This window comes from Cryptomeria japonica, chromosome 7 (assembly GCF_030272615.1).
Source record: "Cryptomeria japonica chromosome 7, Sugi_1.0, whole genome shotgun sequence".
Classification (NCBI taxonomy): domain Eukaryota; kingdom Viridiplantae; phylum Streptophyta; class Pinopsida; order Cupressales; family Cupressaceae; genus Cryptomeria; species Cryptomeria japonica.
The window spans coordinates 434,504,474-434,524,291 of NC_081411.1; positions in this window are offsets into that span (position 1 = coordinate 434,504,474).

Below are 19,818 nucleotides of genomic sequence, written 5' to 3' on the forward strand. Positions count from 1 at the left end.
ATAAATAAATAACCCACAAATCTAACCGAGTACTTGATAGCTTAAACAAAATTTTCTTGTCAAAGAAAATGTCATTATGTCTTTGTTTTGGTAAGGAAGGATGCATCCTTGTGAAGATAGTTTGTGTGTCGATTGTTGATTGTTTGGTTGATCAGATAAGTAGTCATTGTTTGAGTATTTCACAATGTTTGTTTGGTATCTGTTTTGAAAAACGTATGTACAAGGTGTTGCCATGTTTTTTGTTTGATTTTTGATGTTTTATCATGTTTTTTGGATTTTGTGAGATAGTATTCAAATATGATTTTTTTCCAATGTTTTTGGATTTTGATGATTGTTTTCCAATGTTTTTGGATTTTTGATGATTGTTTTCCAATGTTTTTGGATTTTTGGGAGATAGTTTTGAATGAAGAACTAAATGAATCACAAGTAATGCATAATCCACTTCCATCAACCAGATTAAGGGCATTGCCCCTAGTTTAGACATGACTATAAAAAACCAGGATGCGAGACACATGAAGTATTGTCCTTGATTGTAGATTAATAACAAGTCATGGTTTGGATGGATGGATGAATGGATGAAATGAATGTGATCACAACAAGTTTGCAAGACAATGGAGCCATAGCCTTTACGAGTGGCACCTGTTTGCCAGGTTTTCACCATCGTACTTACCTAAGGTGCCACTGTAGTGGTTCTTCACCATTTGGATGCATGCTTTTTCTTTACTATTTTGATGTTTTTGTATTTTCTTCAGGACATTTATCTGAATGTTTTTGGTGTTTTTCTGGTATGTATGGGAGCGTGATGCTCTATGCAGCTTATGTATAAAACCTTTTGAGGTGCATGTTGCTAATTGGATCTGCTAGCGGTTCTCCTTCTGAAGTAGCCAATTGATATGCCCCAGACCCAAATACAACAGTGATAACATATGGACCCAGCTAGTTTGATTCAAACTTTCCCCAATGTTCTCTGTTTGGTTGTTTATGAGGATTCTCTAAGAACAAGATCACCTACCTCAAATGTGTGAGGTCTAACTCAATGATTATAGCTTCTGCTCATGTGCTGCTAATAGGCTTTGAGGTGATTGTATGCAGCTTGTTGTTTCTCATCAAGTAGCTCTAAATCTTGGAGACGTGAGACTCGGTATGCTTCATCATCTATGAGATTATGCAAGGAAACCTATAGAGATGGTATCTCGACCTCAATAGGAAGGATGGATTTTTCTCCATAGACCAGTGAGTAGGGAGTTGTGCCTATAGGGGTTTGAATGCTAGTTTGGTATGCCCATAGTGTTGGATTTAATTGAACCTACCAATCACAGTCAGCATCATTGACTGTCTTCTTGAGGATTCTCAATATGTTCTTGTTTGATGCTTCGGCCTAACCATTTCCTTGTGGGTAATAGGGGTGGAAAAGTAGTGTTGGATATGAAACTACTCACAAAGCTCACGGACATCTTGATTTTTGAAAGGAAGACCGTTATCTGTGATGATGGACATGGGTACACCATACCGGTAAATGATGTAATTAAGGATGAATGAGGCGATCTGCTTGCCGGTGACTTAGGTGAGTGGAACAACTTTGATCCACTTTGTGAAGTATTCAGTAGCAGTAATGATGAATTTGTGGCTGTTAGATGTGTTGGCATTTTTTATGATTATGTTGTGATTGTCATTGATGGACACACACTTGCTATGAGATCACCTCTTGAATGTATGAATTATGCTCAACCGGTATTTGTTCCAAACCGGTATTATGTTGTAGTCTTTAGAATATCGGTGTTTTGCAGAAAGTGTTGTACCGATCTCAAGCAGCATGAAGACCTCAAGCTCTTCAAGGATCTCAAGCAGAACAAAGCAAAGGAACTAGAAGCAACAGTTATCATTTTCCTAGTCTTCATTTTTGTCAAACTGGTAATCTGTTTAATAGTTAAACTGGTATTACTCTGAGTTATCAAACGGTAATCGGTAAAGTTGTATAAAATGGTAATACTCTATGATGAGTTACCAACTGGTATATTTTTGTGATGAGTTACCATCCATTGACACTTTGATGGTGATTTTGTGTCATGCTACCAAATGTGTCTAGATACAATGAACCTAGGAACTTGCAATGTAATCCTATTGGACCGACATGAAATCAAATTCCTCTTAAGAACATCATGTCTAGGGTTTTAGCGAGAGTAGTTGTTAGGGTTTTTGGTGGTTGATGAGTTCTTGTATGTGCGATCTTAATAGAGAAGATCATGTCTGTGTCCTGTAACAGAGTGTGGATTTACTGAAGATTGAAGTAATGCTGAAATGCATTAGCAATGAGCTACCATGGATCTAATCAAGCAGACTGTGCCACTTTCTAGATCATTCACTTGTTGATTACTCACATCTTTGACAAGTCAGAAACCCTTAACTAGCTAGGCCCAAAAAAGCCTTTGTAAATCCTGTAACAAGGTGATTCACATCTATGGATATGAAATCCTCTCACAAGGTAGTATTTAATTGGACTTATCTTCTAATAGAGATTGAGATTCCTAACAGGATCTGTTCTGGTAAAGAACATTGTATGACCTTAACTAGTCTGGTTACTATTCTGTAGATAGTTACTTGTGAGTTTCATCTCACCGTGGTTTTTCCCATTTGGGTTTCAATGTCAAAATATTTTGTGTTATGGTGATTGTGCTTGTGGGTGAATGCCTTACTTGCGGTTTGGTTTGCATTTGTGTTAATCGGTTTGTTAGTTAAACTGTTATACCAGTTTACTGCTAGACTGATAAAGTGTTTGAGTTCAGTATTTTTTGGTATACTAGTTCACCCCCCCTCTTAGTATTCATCAATTGGTATCAGAGCCAACCTTTCTATAAGTCTAACCACTTGGAAAGAGATATGGGGGAATACATTGTGAGGTAACTTACTCATTGGCTCACTCAGACTGAGCAAGCCTATGATGAACTTAAAGTCAAATATAAGACCTCTCAGGCAAAAGAAGAGAGGATGTTGAAAAATTGATGGAGCTAACTAAAAATAGTTCTTTTGATGAAGCGGATATGGAAGCCCTAGTTCAAGAAGTTGAAAAATTGAATGAGTCCAATGACAACCTAAGAAGGGAACTTGAAGGACTAACTATCAGAATGTGTCAAGAGCTTGAGAACCAGAGGAAAGCTGAAGATCTGGTAAAAGACAAAGATTATGAGATCTCCAAGCTGAAGCAAGAGATCAGTGCACTTACCACTCATCTTCATGAAAATAAAATGGAAAAGGAAGAAATGTAAGGTGAACTACACATGGTTGTTTATGAGAATGAAACCTTAAAGGAATCTAATGCTGCTATTGCCAAAGAACTTACTGAGTCAAAGGAAATACTTGCCAAATTCAATAAGAGTGCTGTCAAGCTAGAGCATAAGCTTGAATCAGCTAAACCAGTAAAGAATATCAATGGACTTCGCTTCTCTAATTATGAGGAAGGTGAGACCTCTGGAACAAAAGATGGAGCATCAAAGAAACAACCGCCACCAAAGGATAAAGGTAAGCAAAAGTTCAAACCTATTTGCTTTAATTGTCTCAAGGAAGGACACACTGCTAATGTATGTAGAAGTAAGGCTTACAATAATTTTCCTTATTTTCTAAACGATAAGCCTAGACCCAATAGATTCAATGGTAATTGTTATGCATGCAACAAGTTTGGACATAGAGCATTTGAATGTAGGTCTGTCATGCACAACACCAGAAGGTATCCTCAAAGGAATCAAGGAGTTTTTCTGAACTCTCTGGGAACCGGAACCCAAACCAGTTTAATACCTATAATCATCAGTCAGAAAGCAGTGGCTATCAAGTGGTAACCAGATGGAGAGCGACCTATTTGAGCTATCATGGTATAGGTCACACTACTGCAACATACAGAAGGAAGAATGGAAACATGAACAATGGACCTTGGAGAGCACCTGGGATGATTTGCTATCATTGCAACAAACCGGGTCATACAACAAGATTCTGTAGAACAAGAAAGAATATATCAGACTATATACCGGTCACTCTGGAAGGAAATATTGATGTTGAAATTGTTCAAGCAGATATGAAGAAAACCTGGAAGAAGAAGCCAGAAGAAGTGATTCAAGAAGAACTGGTTTCTGCACCTAGTGTGGAAGTCACTGAACCAGCAAACTAAGCATCAGAAAATCTTAGGGGGAGCAAATGGTGAAATGTTTCGAACCCCCGGTTTACACCTGTAAAAGACCTTAACTAGTATGTGATACCTGTCAACTGGCAGAAGACCAGAAATGGTAAAAGGCAAATTAGGGTTTATGCCCTAATAGTGGAGCATTTATTATGGTAGGTGAAGAACTTGTTTAAAAGGATTTTTCAAGTCATTTTTCACTTATTAGTTCTTGAGCAAAGAAGTTTTTAAGCACTGAGCGACCAAAAGTGATTTGGATTATGATTCAAAGAATTTTCAAAACCTTGAAGAAGAATTTGAAGCTAATATCAATTGATCAAGTGTAGAACACAAAGCGGTATTTCAGCAACCGAAGGAGTGTGTGGCGAAGTGTAATTTGCAAGCCCTAAATTTTGAATTTTGAAGGTATTTCTCAAATTTCTCTATTTATCATGGCTTCCGCATCACACTCTAGCTCTAGTGCACCCGTTGAATCAGTAGACTTCATTCAATGAAAGACAAAATACAATGCCCTATCTCACATACCCACTGGTGTTATAGTGGAGGAAGGCATTTCTGATTACATTGACTATAAAATTGAAGACTTAGGATCTGTTGTAATCCATTCTCAATTGAGTTTGTTCTATAGGATGGACAAGAAGATTAAACTGGAATTTAGCATCCTAGAAAAGAAGAAGCTTCACAATGCAGTCTATTTCCTTGAAGAGTTTTTCAGATGATCACATCTGCATCATTATGAGCAGAGTGCATGGTGATAAAATGTACTTAGAGCGGACGCATGACATCACACCGAAAGAAATTCATGCCATCACCAGTTTCTGTAACGTCGCTGAAGTGCCAGCCCTAAGGAAGATTAGCAAGATGGAAATAACCAAGCTGACCAGTTTTGTGAGCGACTAACGAGGAATGCCCATCAATCCCATCAAGGATGATCTGGTCAAATATGCCTGCATCGTAATAGGTTATCAGACATTTTATGCTAGCAGGATCAACTCTGTCTCTACTGTAGTAGTAAATGCTGCCTATAGGATGATCATGGAAGATGCATCATTTGACTTATGGACTTGTATGCAAAGGCAACTTCTGGTGAACCTAAAGTTGATTAAACAAGACAATGCCTTGAGATTTAAGTTTGGACAACTATTGGTTGGGTTGTTCTTCTACTTCCAAGGTTACTTCCTAGGAGTCGGAGATATTTTATGGTCTGCCGACCAACCGGTTACAAAGCAAATCAAGGAAAGCCTTCAAGTAGTTGGAATCGGTTATCCAAAAGTTCTGAACAAATACTTTGATGAGTTTAGACGCAAAATCAACCAAAGAGTGAGAATATCAAGTGACATTGTCAAGAAATATGAAGATGACATCTGCTTCACCATCAAAGTTGATGAGTGAATAATGGAGGCGGTTGAGCCTAGATAGGAAGAAGTGGAACCCATGGGATATGAGGTAATGTATGACATGCTAGATGGGTATGCCTCTACCCTACTCGCCTTGCCCCTTGATCCAAAGGCAAAGAGAACCGACACCTACTTGGAAAGGGTTACATCGGTTGAAGAGCCATTAGTAAAGAAGGGAAAGGCAGTGCCTTTAGTATCAGCACCGGTTACCATAGCAAGTCCCATAGTGACCAAGCAGTCACTAGCAAAGAAGAAACCAGAAGCTACACCTGCCAAAGTCTTTGAGAGAAAGTGGAAGACAAAAGACAACACACCAGACTTAGAGGACACTATGTCTGAAGAACAACCTAAGAAGACTAGGCAAACAAGGAAAAAGATAAAGAATGAACCGACAACATCTGCACTAGTAAATATTGATATTTCCTCCTACAAACCTTTGACACATTGTCAAAGAACTATTAAGAATATTAGAAGAAAAGTGCTTGGTGATTTGAAAGAGTGCTTTGATGATTTTAATGATGATGAAAAGGAAGAAGTTGAATAGGAAGTCATTAATTATTTATGTATTAATGACCAGTGGCCATCATAAATTAAATCTGAGACACCTGATTCTTTATATAATTCTTTAGATAACAAATGGCGCATTGCCATAGAGAAGGAATGGGAAATAAGAGAGGAAGTATTTGCACAATACTTTCCTGATGTGCCTAAAATAAAACTTTATGAAGTAGTGAAAAGATATAAGGGCCTCTTCTTCATGAGAAGAAGGAGACTCATTTTGCTAGAAGGAAAAGTCCCAGAAGTGGCAAAAGATACCCACTCCCTTGCTCAATGCACTCTAAAGTTGCACCAAGTGGTAGAAGCCAACAGGAAAGCTAAGCAAGAGCCAGAAATCAATCAACCGGATGAAGCGTATGATAGTGAAGGAGTACCAGTCACTGATCAAATGGAACCCATTGATGTTGATGCCTTGAATAGTGAAGATGTTACTTTGGGTACACCAACTGAAGCAGTAGGACATGAAAAATGGGCAGAGGAAGAGAAGAAGAAACAAGAAGAAGGAAAGAACTGGCAGATGAAGAGGAAAAGAGGAAATAGGAAGAGGGCAGGAGAAAAGAAGAGGAGAATAAGAGACAAGAGAAGGAAGTGGAAAAGAAATGGAAGGAAGAAGACAAGAGACAAGAGGAAGAGAAGAAGAAGGAAGCAGAGAAGGAAGAAGAAAAGAAAGAGGTAGAGGAGAAGAGAAAGGAAGAGGGGAAGAGAAAGCAGGAAGAGGACAAGAGAAAAGAAGAGGAGAAGAAGAAGAAGGATGAGGACAAAGTGAAGTGGAAAGAAGAAGAAGAGAAAAGAAAAACAGAGGAAGAGGAGAAAAAGAAGGAAGAAGAAGACAAGCTAAGAGAGAAAGAGAAGGAGGAAGCGACACAGAGCACTCAAGTGGAGACTCCAAAGGCAACCGGTAGTCAAGCCAAACTAGCTGACATTACCAGTCCCATTGATCTCCAATCTGCAAACAAATCGGAGCTGCTGTAGAGCATTAAGCTTGCTCAAGAATGCTTGAAGGTGATAAGGAGGAAGAAGGAGCAAGATGTGATCCAAGATGTGGTGGACACTCTTACCAGTTTGATACATGGTACCAACCTCCCTAGTACTGATCTCAAGCAGCATGAAGACCTCAGGCGGTTCAAGGATCTCAAGTAGAATGAAGCAAAGGAACTAGAAGCAATAGTTATCATTTTCCTAGTCTTCATTTTTGTCAAACCGGCAATCTGTTTAATAGTTAAACCAGTATTACTCTGAGTTATCAACCAGTAATCGGTCAAGTTGTATAAACTAGTAATACTCTGTGATGAGTTACCAACCGGTATATTTTTGTGATGAGTTACCATCCACCGACACTTTCACGGTGATTTTTTGTCATGTTACAAAATGTGTCTAGATACAATGAACCTAGGAAATTGCAATGTAATCCTATTAGACCGACATGAAATTAGATTCCTTTTAAGGACATCATGTCTAGGGTTTTAGCAAGAGTAGCTGTTAGGGTTTTTGGTGGTTGATGAGTTCTTGTATGTGTGATCTTAACAGAGAAGATCAAGTCTGTGTGCTGTAACAGAGTATGGATTTACTGAAGATTGAAGTAATGTTGAAGTGCATTAGCAATGAGCTACCATGGATCTAATCAAGCAAACTGTGCCATTTGCTAGATCATTCACTTGTTGATTACTCACATCTTTGACAAGTCAGAAACCCTTAACCAGGTAGGCCCAGAAAAGCCTTTGTAAATCCTTTAACAAGGTGATTCACATCTGTGGATCTGAAATCCTCTCACAAGGTAGTCTTTAATCAGACTTATCTCCTAACAGAGATTGAGATTCCTAAAAAGATCTATTCTGGTAAAGAACATTGTATGACCTTAACTAGTTTGACCTTAACCGGTCTGGTTACTATTCTGCAGATAGTTACTTGTGAGTTTCATCTCACCGTGGTTTTTCCCATTTGGGTTTCCACTTCAAAATCTTTTGTGTTATTGTGATTGTTCTTCTGTGGATGAATGCCTTACTTGCAGTTTGGTTTGCATTTGTCTTAACCAGTTTGTTAGTTAAACTATTATGCTGGTTTACTGCTAGACTGATAAAGTGTTTCAGTTCAGTATTTTTTGGTATACTAATTCACCCCCCCTCTTAGTATTCATCAGGATGAAGATGGATGGATTTTACCCACAAGGTTGAGTCCCCATTGACAAAAGGGCCATGGTGTTGTGATTGGTTGCAATTCCTATGCTGGTGCATGTATCAGGTCTCCATGTACCTAGTATTTCTTGCACTTTCTGACAAAGTAGTAGGAGCCTTTTTCCATGGATGGCCAATAGTATCCAGTGCGCATGAGTTTCTTGGCTAGTGAAGGACCATTAGCATGAGTTCCACAAATTCCTTCATGTACCTCTTCCAAGGCCTTTTTTATCTCATCCTATTCCAGACATCGAAGGAGAGTACCATCAAGACTGCGTCAAGAGGGGTTTCAACAATAATGGTATATCGAGTAGTTCTACAAATGAAGGTTTTACGTTGTTTATTCGATTGGTTAGGAGGAAGTGTGTGATCACCGAGATAGGTGTAGAACTCACCATACCATGGGGATTCAGAACCAACAAGGTGACATATAATCTCAGATTTGGGGATATCGTAAGCGGGAATCCAAAGTTGTTCTACCAAGAACTCGTAGCATGTTGAATTCTATGGAAGATCTAGGAGAGATGCAATGGTAGCCATAGCATCAACAAGTCAATTCTGATCTCTGGGTATCTTCTCAAAGGTGATAGTTGTTAGGGTTCCCACAGATACTGAGAGGGGGGGGTGAATCAGTATCTAACCGGTTATGAAATTTTCTTAAAACTGAATATGCAGAATATAAAGTAACAGTATACCGGTATGCAAGAATTAATGCAAATAATAGAATCAAAAGCATCCACATGAAAAGAACACCATAACACAAGATGTTTTATGAGGAAACTTGGTGTGGGAAAAACCTCAATGGGATTTGTGACCCACAATATTCACTTACTGGCCAATAAGAGAATATTACTTATAATAGGGGCCTGCACATGTAGGAAGGCCAACTGCCTAGAGCTCATTGCTCAACAAGAAGTCACACTGACTTACAATGAGGATTTACATAAATCCAATATTCTGTACTACTTTACAATAGCATCTTCAATGCTAGATTCAGTACCGGTTCTTGCTTTGTTCTTTACATATACCTTTGACCTACAATTCACACATTAGGTCCGCCTTATAATTTATTTATTGCTTTCTATCCATGTCCTACAAATGCCTACAATGATCTCTTTTATATACAAGAGTCATTTTACAATTTTCCAAGTCGGCTTACAATGATAAACAAAATATTACATATCAAAAATCCTGTCGGCCTCTATGCCGGTATACATATTTCCTTCTGTGTTGGTGCCAATGTAGATTGATTTTGTTGATGCCGGAGCACTATTGTTTGAGTAATGCTTTACCGGTATAATGTCTTGCCGGTTCCATAGGATTGCAAGGTTTCCTATGTAATGCTTTGCCGATATAATGTCTTGTCGGTGCCATAGGATTGCAAGGTTGCCTATGTAATGCTTTGCCAGTATAATGTCTTGCTGATGCCATAGGATTGCAAGGTTTCCTGTGTAATGCTTTGCCAGTATAATGTCTTGCCGGTGCCATAGGATTGCAAGGTTGCCATCAATGACAAAACCTTCAATCACACACAATGTCTCATTGGAGTGTCCATATGCAAACAATCTCCCCCTTTGGCATTGATGGCAACACTCATGAGAAATTTCAAAAAGATATCCAAAAATGTGTATACCAAAAAAATGTTACCAAAAATATGAGGGCTCCCCCTGAGCATGTGATCCTTGTGTTTTGAATTTTCTCATCTACTACTCCCCCTTTGGCATCAATGACAAAGGTTAGTAGATTTGTAGTTGTACCAATTCATAACCTCAACCTTGTAGTTGGGTGGTTATTATCTGAAGAATATCTCCCAAAATTAAGTTCATACCATCCATAAACTTCTTGCTCTCCTTTATTGCTATCTCAGTTCTATGTACTGTACCGGTGAGATGCTGCAAGTGCTCTGCTAGTGTTTTGCTACTCTGTGTTAGTGCCTTTGAGATTTCCTTACGCAGAGATGCTAAATAGTCCAATCTTGGACTTAGTTTAGATCTCAAAAATTTTGTCTTGTTTATTATTTTCTCTTTTTCTCTTTCTAATTTGAGCAATTCTTCCTCAAAATTTGTTATCTTTTCCTCAAAAACTGATAATGTATCAGGTGAGTTAACAAAATTATCAACAAGTTTATTGATCTCTTCCTGTACCTTGCTCATCTTTTTGTCTACATCCGTGGTCAAAAAGTTTATCTTACAGGTGTCTTTATACAGAGTTTTGTACTCTTTCAATAAATTGCACAGTTCTGGTAGAAGTGTGTCAAATTCCCTGTTACACTTCTTTATTCCTTCCTCAAAGAATTTATGTTTCTCTTTTTCTACACTTTCCTTTACAGTTTCTACCTTTGTTTGCTCAAAATTTCCAGAAATATATTTACAAAGTGTATCCAACTGGCCTAAAGAATCTTTGTTGGCTATATTACAATTTGGAGCTATTAATTTCAAAACTGGAATTGAATCATCTATTGCTTTATAGGCTTGTGAGCTATAATCAGTTATTTTCTTGATAGATTCGAGCAATACCTCTGTTACATTTGATGGTGACCCAGTAAACTGAGTGCCGGTGGAAGGGACCATGCTGGTATTGACCTCTGGTAGGTGTGTTTGTGTCTCCATCTCTTTAAGCACAATTTTTCCTACATCATTTCTTACCGGTGGCATCTATTTTGGAGCCTTTAGCTCTGTTGGTTGCTTTGTTTGTGTTCTAGATTCTATCTTTTTCTCTGAATCTGCTGCCGATTGCTCTTGGTTTCCTGTTGCCGGTTGCTCTTTATTATCAGATTTATCTGTGGTATCCTTATCTACCACTATGTTGATTTTTTGAGTATCAACATTCACAGTTTATAGGACTTTAGGATTAGGATTGTTATCCTCTGTGTCCATTCTCTCAGCTGCCGGTTGATCTTTTGCAGTTGTTTTTACCGGTGGAGTATTTAAAGGAGGTGGGGGTAAGTTGTCTCTAATCTTGATACTTGGTGGTCCACCAACTTTACCTTTCCCTTTGTCCTTTTGATATACTAGAATGGGCTTGGGATTCATATATTCTTCTTGTTTTTCTTTTTCAACCAAGAATCTATCCCAACCATCTTCTATTTCAGTTGATACTTCAGTAACTCTACCTGCCATTAATGATATTTGCCGGTGTGCAGTGGAAAAGACTGTCCGGTTGGCCTGAGCTATCAAATCATCAATTTCCTTAGGTGAGTTGACCGGGTATACTGCAAGTAATTTTTCTATTTTAATTTTCTTATCCAACTCAATTATTCCTTTCCTTCTGGCCTCAAGTCTTTTATATAATTCATTAGGAATTTCATTTAGGACTTGCATCAAAAACTTTTTATACATGTCCATGTGTAGTATAACACTTTCCTCAACTTGTCCTTTCTCATCTTCTGATAGGGTGTCATAGATTTTCCCTATTTTTTTCAATTTACCTTCCTCTATGATTTCATTTAGTAATATGTCAAAAGGGGCCAAGTCAGTGTTTGCCTTCTTCTTCTTTTTGGGGGTCAGCTTTTTCTTAGGTGTGGCTTTCTTGACTGGAGACCTTACAACTTGTTACTTCTGTCTTGTCCTTCTAGGTGAAGGAGTGGATACCGGTGAGGGGTCTCTTTTCCTAACAACTCTTTTGAAATTTGCTAGCATATCTCCTTCTGAGGAGGTATCTACTGGTGATAGATGAGTTTCAGGTTGTTGGGCTGCCAACTCTTCTTCTGTTATGCCGGTTTTCTTTAATACATCATCTTTTAAGGCTTTTGCTTGCCTACTTCCTTTCCTCACAGATGCCTCAACTTTCTTTACTCTCTTTTTAGATTGAATTTGACTTTCAATGTGCTCAGCACTACCAAATACTTCTTCCTTTGGTTCATTGGGGGCTTCCAGAAGTGCTTTGGCATAAGTTTCCACTATGTGGTCATCTGTTTCATACCCCATTTCTGTAACCCAGATTATTCTTAGGATGACTGCTTCCATACAGATCTCATCCTTTTTTATTACAAAGCATATATCATCCTTGTATTTGTTGACAATTTCCTGTGATAGTCTGATCCTCTTATTCATTTTGACCTTTAGTGCTTGAAAATACTCATGGATATTCTTTTCTTTATTTTCACCCATGTTGTTGAATAAGTCAGACAATTGTTTTCCTACCAGTATGTCAAATCCAAAATCCTTGTTGCCTATACTGGGAGCCTGTTTGGTTACATGTAGCATTAAGCATACAAGTAAATTTCCAAATCTAGAGGTTCCTTTCTTATCCTTCTTGATTTTTGCCAAATTGTCAATTAACTCATCTTTTAACCATTCACAGATATCAATTTTCACATTGTCCTTAACCATGTCATAAGCACTCTTTATGCATAAACTGGAAATAGAGTTAAACCTATTTGCATGAGTTGCTTTGTAACCTAGAATCATGCTAATGAATCTCACATTTGTATCGGTCACATCATTAACCCTCAATGATCTTTTGTCGAATGTTGCACTAGTTAGTTTCATTACTAGGTTATTGGAGACCTTCTTGGTTTTGTCGGGTTTGGTACTGGTGGAAGGTAACCCTGTTACTGCTTTCATAGCTACCTTTGTAATTTTATGCACTGAGTCAAGCCAAAAGAATGAGCCATGTACCCTGCTAAGAACTATCCTAACTACTTCCTTGGGAAATTCAGGAATGCAGAGGATTTCAGTGAATCCTAGGGTTTCAACAATTTTATGTTCAGGTTTCACATTTCCGGCATTGTCACATATAACAGATTTATACATGTTTTTGATTTCTTCATCACCTAATTCTTCTATGTTGCAATGAATATACATTCTAGGGTCTTCTGCATAAACAACACCCTTTGGAATTTGGGAAAAAGCACCTATGTTGTCATCTTTCTTAGCTACCTCGGGAACTAGCTGAAACACGGGCCTAGGTCATTTTATAACCTCGACTACTGTAGGGTTTGCTATGAATTCAAGTGCAGAGGAGGATGCCATGATGATAAATACCTTTTTCTGCCTTTGGATGGATTGATTGCTGAAGTGCTTTGCCTCTTTGCTCGGAATGCCTTAGCTCAGAAATCTTCGCGCTCTCTGAAGGTTTGAATTCATGGTGAAATGAAATGGAGGCAAAATCCTTATTTTATAAAGTCTTTTCTGCCACCTACCACATTAATTGTTTGCCGGTAATGTATTAACTCAACTTTATTTGCCGGTAATGAAGGATTTTCAACTTCTTTTCTCTAACCGAGGGAATAATAGCACATGTGTCATTAAATTGCCAAACCGTCAAGATAATTTTCTTCAATTTGATGAAGAACATCCTGCCGGTGGATCATTTCTTTGTCCTACTGGTGGAGCATCATATTGTCCTGCCAATGAAGCATTTGTTGGTTCTACCAGTGGAGGAGTAACCCCAATATTTAGATCACCTTTTCTAATCCATTACTTTGAAAATTATTTCTTAACCTCTTCAACCTTTTCTTTACCTTTCAAGCTAGTACTTTTGTTATCTACCGGTGTACCTTTACTTCTACAGAATTTAGCAATATGACCAATCTTGTTACATGCATAACAAGTTACATTATTTTTTTGAATAGCTTTCCCATAACCTATGTCGGTTTGTGTTCTGCATTTATTTGATAAATGACCAAATCTTCCACAAACATAACATCTTACATTCATTCTGCAATTTTTAGAGTTATGACCAATTTTGTTGCATTTGGTGCATTGACCGGTGGGAGGATTGATGTTCTGATAATTCCTAGATCTACATTCATTTGCCCTATGACCATATTTATTACAGTTAAAGCATTTTCCATTGAATTTGTAAGTAGAGGGTCTTACCAGTTTGCTTTGATCCTGGGTATTTGCAATACCGGAGCTTTCTCCAACTGCAAATCCAACTCCAGAAGTGTCACCTTTGGGTTTTTGATTCTTCAATAAGGTTCCAAGTTTTTCTGAGCTTTTCTTGAATTTTTCTTTGTGTTGATTTGCAGTTTCCAATTCCCTTTCCAAGATCTCTTTTTGTCTCATTAGTTCATTCGAGTTATTTTGAGTATGCATCAGATCTGTCTTCAACATATCATTTTCATAGCTAAGTCTTGTGTTCTCATTTGCTGCATCACTTAGTCTTCTGGTCAATTCTTCTTCATTCCTCTTTCTATCCTCAATCTCTTTGCAAAATCTCATAGTCATATCCTGCATTTCATTTCTTGTTGTCATGATCTCTTGTTTCAATTTGCTTATCATATCATTTAATGATTCCTTTTCATCATTTTCATTTCGCAATTTTTCACAAAGTTCTCTTCTCTTGTTTCTTGTAACAGTAAGATTTTCTTGAAGTGCCTGAATAATGTCCTGAGCTGCTTTTAAATCATCTTCTAATTTGATATTTTTCAACTTCTCTGCATCATAGTCAGTAAGAACTCCTTCAAGTTGCTTCATCAGATTTTCCATCTTTACCGGTGTCAAGATCTTCCTCAAGTTGTTAGGCTTTTGAAAATAGAGGACTAGGCTCTAATACCAATTGTTAGGGTTCCCATAGATACTGAGAGGGGGGGGGTGAATCAGTATCTAACTAGTTATGAAATTTTCTTAAAACTGAATATGCAAAATGTAAAGTAACAGTATACCGATATGCAAGAATTAATGCAAATAACATAATCAAAAGCATTCACGTGAAAAGAACACCATAACACAAGATGTTTTACAAGGAAACCCGGTGTGGGAAAAACTTCAGTGGGATTTGTGACCCACAATATTCACTTATTGGCCAATAAGAGAATATTGCTTACAATAGGGGCCTACACATGTAGGAAGGCCAACTGCTTAGAGCTCACTGCTCGACAAGAAGTCACACTAACTTACAATGAGGATTTACATAAATCCAATATTCTGTACTGCTTTACAATAGCATCTTCAATGCCAGATTCAGTACCGGTTCTTTCTCTGTTCTTTACATATACCTTTGACCTACAATTCACACATTAGGTCTGCCTTATAATTTATTTATTGCTTTCTATCCATGTCCTACAAATGCCTACAATGATCTCTTTTATATACAAGAGTCATTTTACAATTTGCCAAGTCGGCTTACAATAATAAACAAAATATTACATATCAAAAATCTTGTCAGCCTCTGTGTCGGTATACATATTTCCTTCTGTGTCGGTGTACATCTTCTGTACTGATGCCAGTGTAGATTGATTTTGTTGATGTCAGAGCACTGTTGTTTGAGTAATGCTTTACTGGTATAATGTCTTGCCGATGCCATAGGATTGCAAGGTTGCCTGTGTAATGCTTTGCTGGTATAATGTCTTGTCGGTGCCATAGGATTGCAAGGTTGCCTGTGTAATGCTTTGCCAGTATAATGTCTTGCCGGTGCCATAGGATTGCAAGGTTTCCATCAATGACAAAACCTTCAATCACACACAATGTCTCATTGGAGTGTCCATATGCCAACAATAGTAGTGAATGATTCCTTTAATTTGTCTACGATTTGTTTGTATGGCATGAGTTTGTCATCCTTGGTCTGATATTCATTTGTTGCTTGTCGAATGACCAGTTGGGAGTGCCATATACTTGTAGTTATTGTAATTTCCATTGTATGGCTAGTCTGAGTCCTGTAATCAATGCCTCATATTCATCTATGTTGTTTGTGCATGAAAATGTGAGCCTGTAAGACTTCGGGATGCTGTCACCTTGAAGTGTGATAAACAGAATGCCTGCCCCTGAGGCATGCCTAGTGTATGAACCATCAAAGTATAGTTTCCATGGTTGTGCTACTGTGATCATGAATATCTCTTCATCTGGAAAATTAGAAATGAGAGGATGATTGCTTATGAGGGGAGCATTGGCCAACTGATCTACAATAACTTGACCCTTGATAGCCTTACGGTCCACATACTTGATGTCAAATTCACTTAGAATCATCACCCATTTGGCTAAGTGGACTGTCAATGCTTCTTTGCTGAGTAAGTACTTTAGGGGATCTATCTTTGTAATGAGCTGTACTTAATGTGTTAACAAATAGTGCCTCAGTTTAGTGGCTGCCAAGATTACTGCTAGGCAAGCTCGCTCAATAGGTGTGTAATCAAGTTCATAGCCAACCAGTGTGTGAGAGATGTAGTAAACAACACACTCTTTCCCTTCTACATTGTGTTGTGCCAATAGTACACCCAATGTTGTATTTGTTTATGATATATAGAGTAGTAGAGGCTTACTTGGATCTAGTGGGATCAGCAATGGTGTATTCATGAGATAGTCTTTAAGCATCTGGAATGCTTGCTAGTATTTGGCATCCCACTGAAAGTGGATGTTTTTGTGTAACAGGTGTGTAAAGGGGTGACACTTATCTGCCAGTTGTGCAATGAATCTTTGGATGGATTGAAGTCATCCTTGTAATGTCCTTAGCTAACTGATATTATTTGGAGGTGGCATGTCCATGATTGCCTTGACCTTTGCTGGATTGACCTCAATGCATTTTCTTGAGACAATGTATCCAAGAAGCTTCTCTGAGGTTACTCCAAAGACACATTTCTTTAGGTTGAGTTGAACATGATATTGTTCCAGTCTGTCAAATATTTTCTCTAATATGTCCAGATGACCTTCTCTTGTGAGTGATTTTGCTAGTAAGTCATCAACATAATCTTCCATTATAGTATGCATCATGTCATGAAAGATGGTGGTAATTTCTCTTTGATAGGTCGCTCGTGCATTCTTTAGACCAAAAGGCATTACATTCTAGTAGTATGTTCCCCATGGACATGTGAAGGCAGTTTTATGTTGATCCTCTAGTGTGATCTTTATCTGATTGTATCCTAAAAAATCCATCCATGAGAGAAAGCATGACATGTCCTTCTGTTAGGTATACTATGATGTCGATGTTTGGTAGGCGAAAGTCATCTTTAGGACATGCCTTATTCAGATCTCTGAAGTCAATGCAAATACGGATGCCCCCATTTGGTTTTCCAATAGGCACAATGTTGGATATCCAATCTACATAATCAATTGGTCTAATAAAACCAACATCTAAGAGTTTCTTGAGTTCTTCTTTGACGAGTACTGCAATCTGGGGATGCATCTTACGAAGTTTCTACTTGACAAGTTTGGCTCCTTCTACTACGATGAGGCGATGCATGACTAAATCTGGATCAAGACCAAGCATGTCTATATGTGACCATGCAAAGTTGATTTGATGCTTCTGGAAGAACTCTACAAACTTAGGTTGTTCCTCTGGAGTTAAAAGAGATGCCAGATGTATGTGGGGAGGAGTTTTAGGAGTCCCCACATTGTATTCTTTTATTTCCTCGATGAGAACTGTTGATCATTCCTACTATGTACTATAAGGGAGAATGTCAAACCTTTCATCCTTCGGCACCTCAAAGAGCTTTTCACCATTGGATACACTCTTTCCTTTTACGTTTATGGGATCAAACAATGCCACAGTGTGATCTTCACTAGAAGATCCATGTTTTATTGTTACATATTTGGAGCCAAAAGGTTTGGCATCCACCCCAAAGTATGTTGTGCTATTAAGTTCAATGGAAAATCCAAATTTGTGATCCCCGCTTGGTATGTTATCCCGTAGTTCCAAAAAGTCAATGATTGCCTCATCATTTTGGAAATGGTTAAGGCATGGGGAATTAGGTTGGTTCCATTCGATGAGTTCAAGATGGATAATGGGCATTACCTCATTGATCAGGTTAAGTTCATTAGAGGTGTTAGTGAGGGTTAAGATGTTGTGGTGAAGGTCATTGATGGTACTCTCCCTGTAAGAATCGGGCGTAGGATTGACCTATGATCTATGGAAGAAGTTTCTAGTTCAGGAATCCAAGAGGTCTTTATCTGTGCTTCTCCGTAAATAGGGATGTCTTTGCGTGGTGGAGGTAGTGATGTGGCTTCCTCATCTAAAGTATTAAGCTAGATGGAATCAAATTCCCACTCATGTGAGTCAATCTCTGAGTCACTTTCCAGAATCCGATTTCTATACCATACTGAGATATCCGTTGAGTTAAACACCGCAGGTGTGATCAGTTAATGTACCATTGTGGATGAAAAGAGCGGTGTTGCAAGAAGAATTCTAGGGATAAATGAATTAGATACAGGGAGTATTGGTAGTGTTGAATCTGCTACTTCTACTGGAATTGTCAGTGTTGTTGATGTTGCTGGGTATTCTGATATTGCTAGTGATGTTGTTGATGGGGTTGCTGCTACTGATGGGGTTGCTGGTTTGATTGGTGGGATGATTGGTGATGTAGATGATATTGTCAGGATTTTTAGCCTCGGTGGGGCAGTTGGTGTGGTGCGTGGTGCTGCTGATATAACCAAAGGTGCCCTCTTTGTAATAGGCTGATAGAGTGGTTTGTTGGGTTTCCCTTTGAATATGAGTTTAGGAAGGATCTCCTTTTGAAATCCTAGTCCTATGTTATCTTTGGGCTTTAATTCTGCCTATAGTGGTTCATGTCATCCTTGCTTGCAAGGCCCCAAAGTACTCTGACCATCATAACCCATTCTTTGCATAATGAGAAGGCCTTTGCCATACTGATCTATGGGAAGCTTATCTTGTGGAATGTCTGTGGTGATTGGATCTATATAGATCCATTCTGCTAAGTCCTCATCTCTAGTTTCTTCTTCTTGACTCTTTCCAAGGATGAAAGGTGTCAAAGTACATGCTAGCTTGACCAGTGGCATTTGAAGTAACCATTGAGGTTTACCATGAGTTCTAGGAAAAGTAGGCATTTGTCCCACGAGTTGGCTCAAATTGTACTCCCCAGGACCTTCCTCTGCTATTTTCATCTTGAGCTTCTCTTGCTTGGGTATAGTGGTGTTTGAACTGGAAAGAGAGGCTAGACTTACATATGAGGTGGATGAGATGGCTTCTCTATTGTTGGGAATGGTAATCTTTGGTTGATGACTTATATTATGACAATATGCAAAGGGGTTTGCATCGCCCAGGATTGTGATTTCTACACCATTATGCGAGAACTTGATACACTAATGGTAGGTGGATGGAACGGCTTGCATGGCATGTATCCAAGGTCTTCCTAACAACAAATTATACAATAGAGGAAGGTCCAGAACTTGATAGAAGATGTGCTTCACCACTGGGCCCACTCACATTAGTAGCACAACTGCCCCTTTGGATGAACGCTCTGCATCATCAAAGGCTTTGATTGTTATCTTCTTATCGGGATCCACTGATTCAATCGCATATTCCAATGTTGTGACCAATTGTAGTATATAGATATTCAGGCCTGCTCCATCGTCGATCAAGACTTGCTTGATCCTATGTTGGTGGATAAACCCTTGAATATGGAGTGAGGCATTGTGAGGTTGTTGGAAGGATGAGTTGTCACTTTCAGAGAAAGTGAGACACAGTGATGACCTTAGGTTTCTAACCATGGCTTGGAACTGATTTGTATTTAGGTTTGTAGGGATTGACACCTCTTGGAGAGCTTGATCCAATATTGTTTTATGAGATGGGGATAGGTGCAATAGCTCTAAGATAGATATCAGTGTGGGCATTTTGTCTAACTGTTCCACAAGGT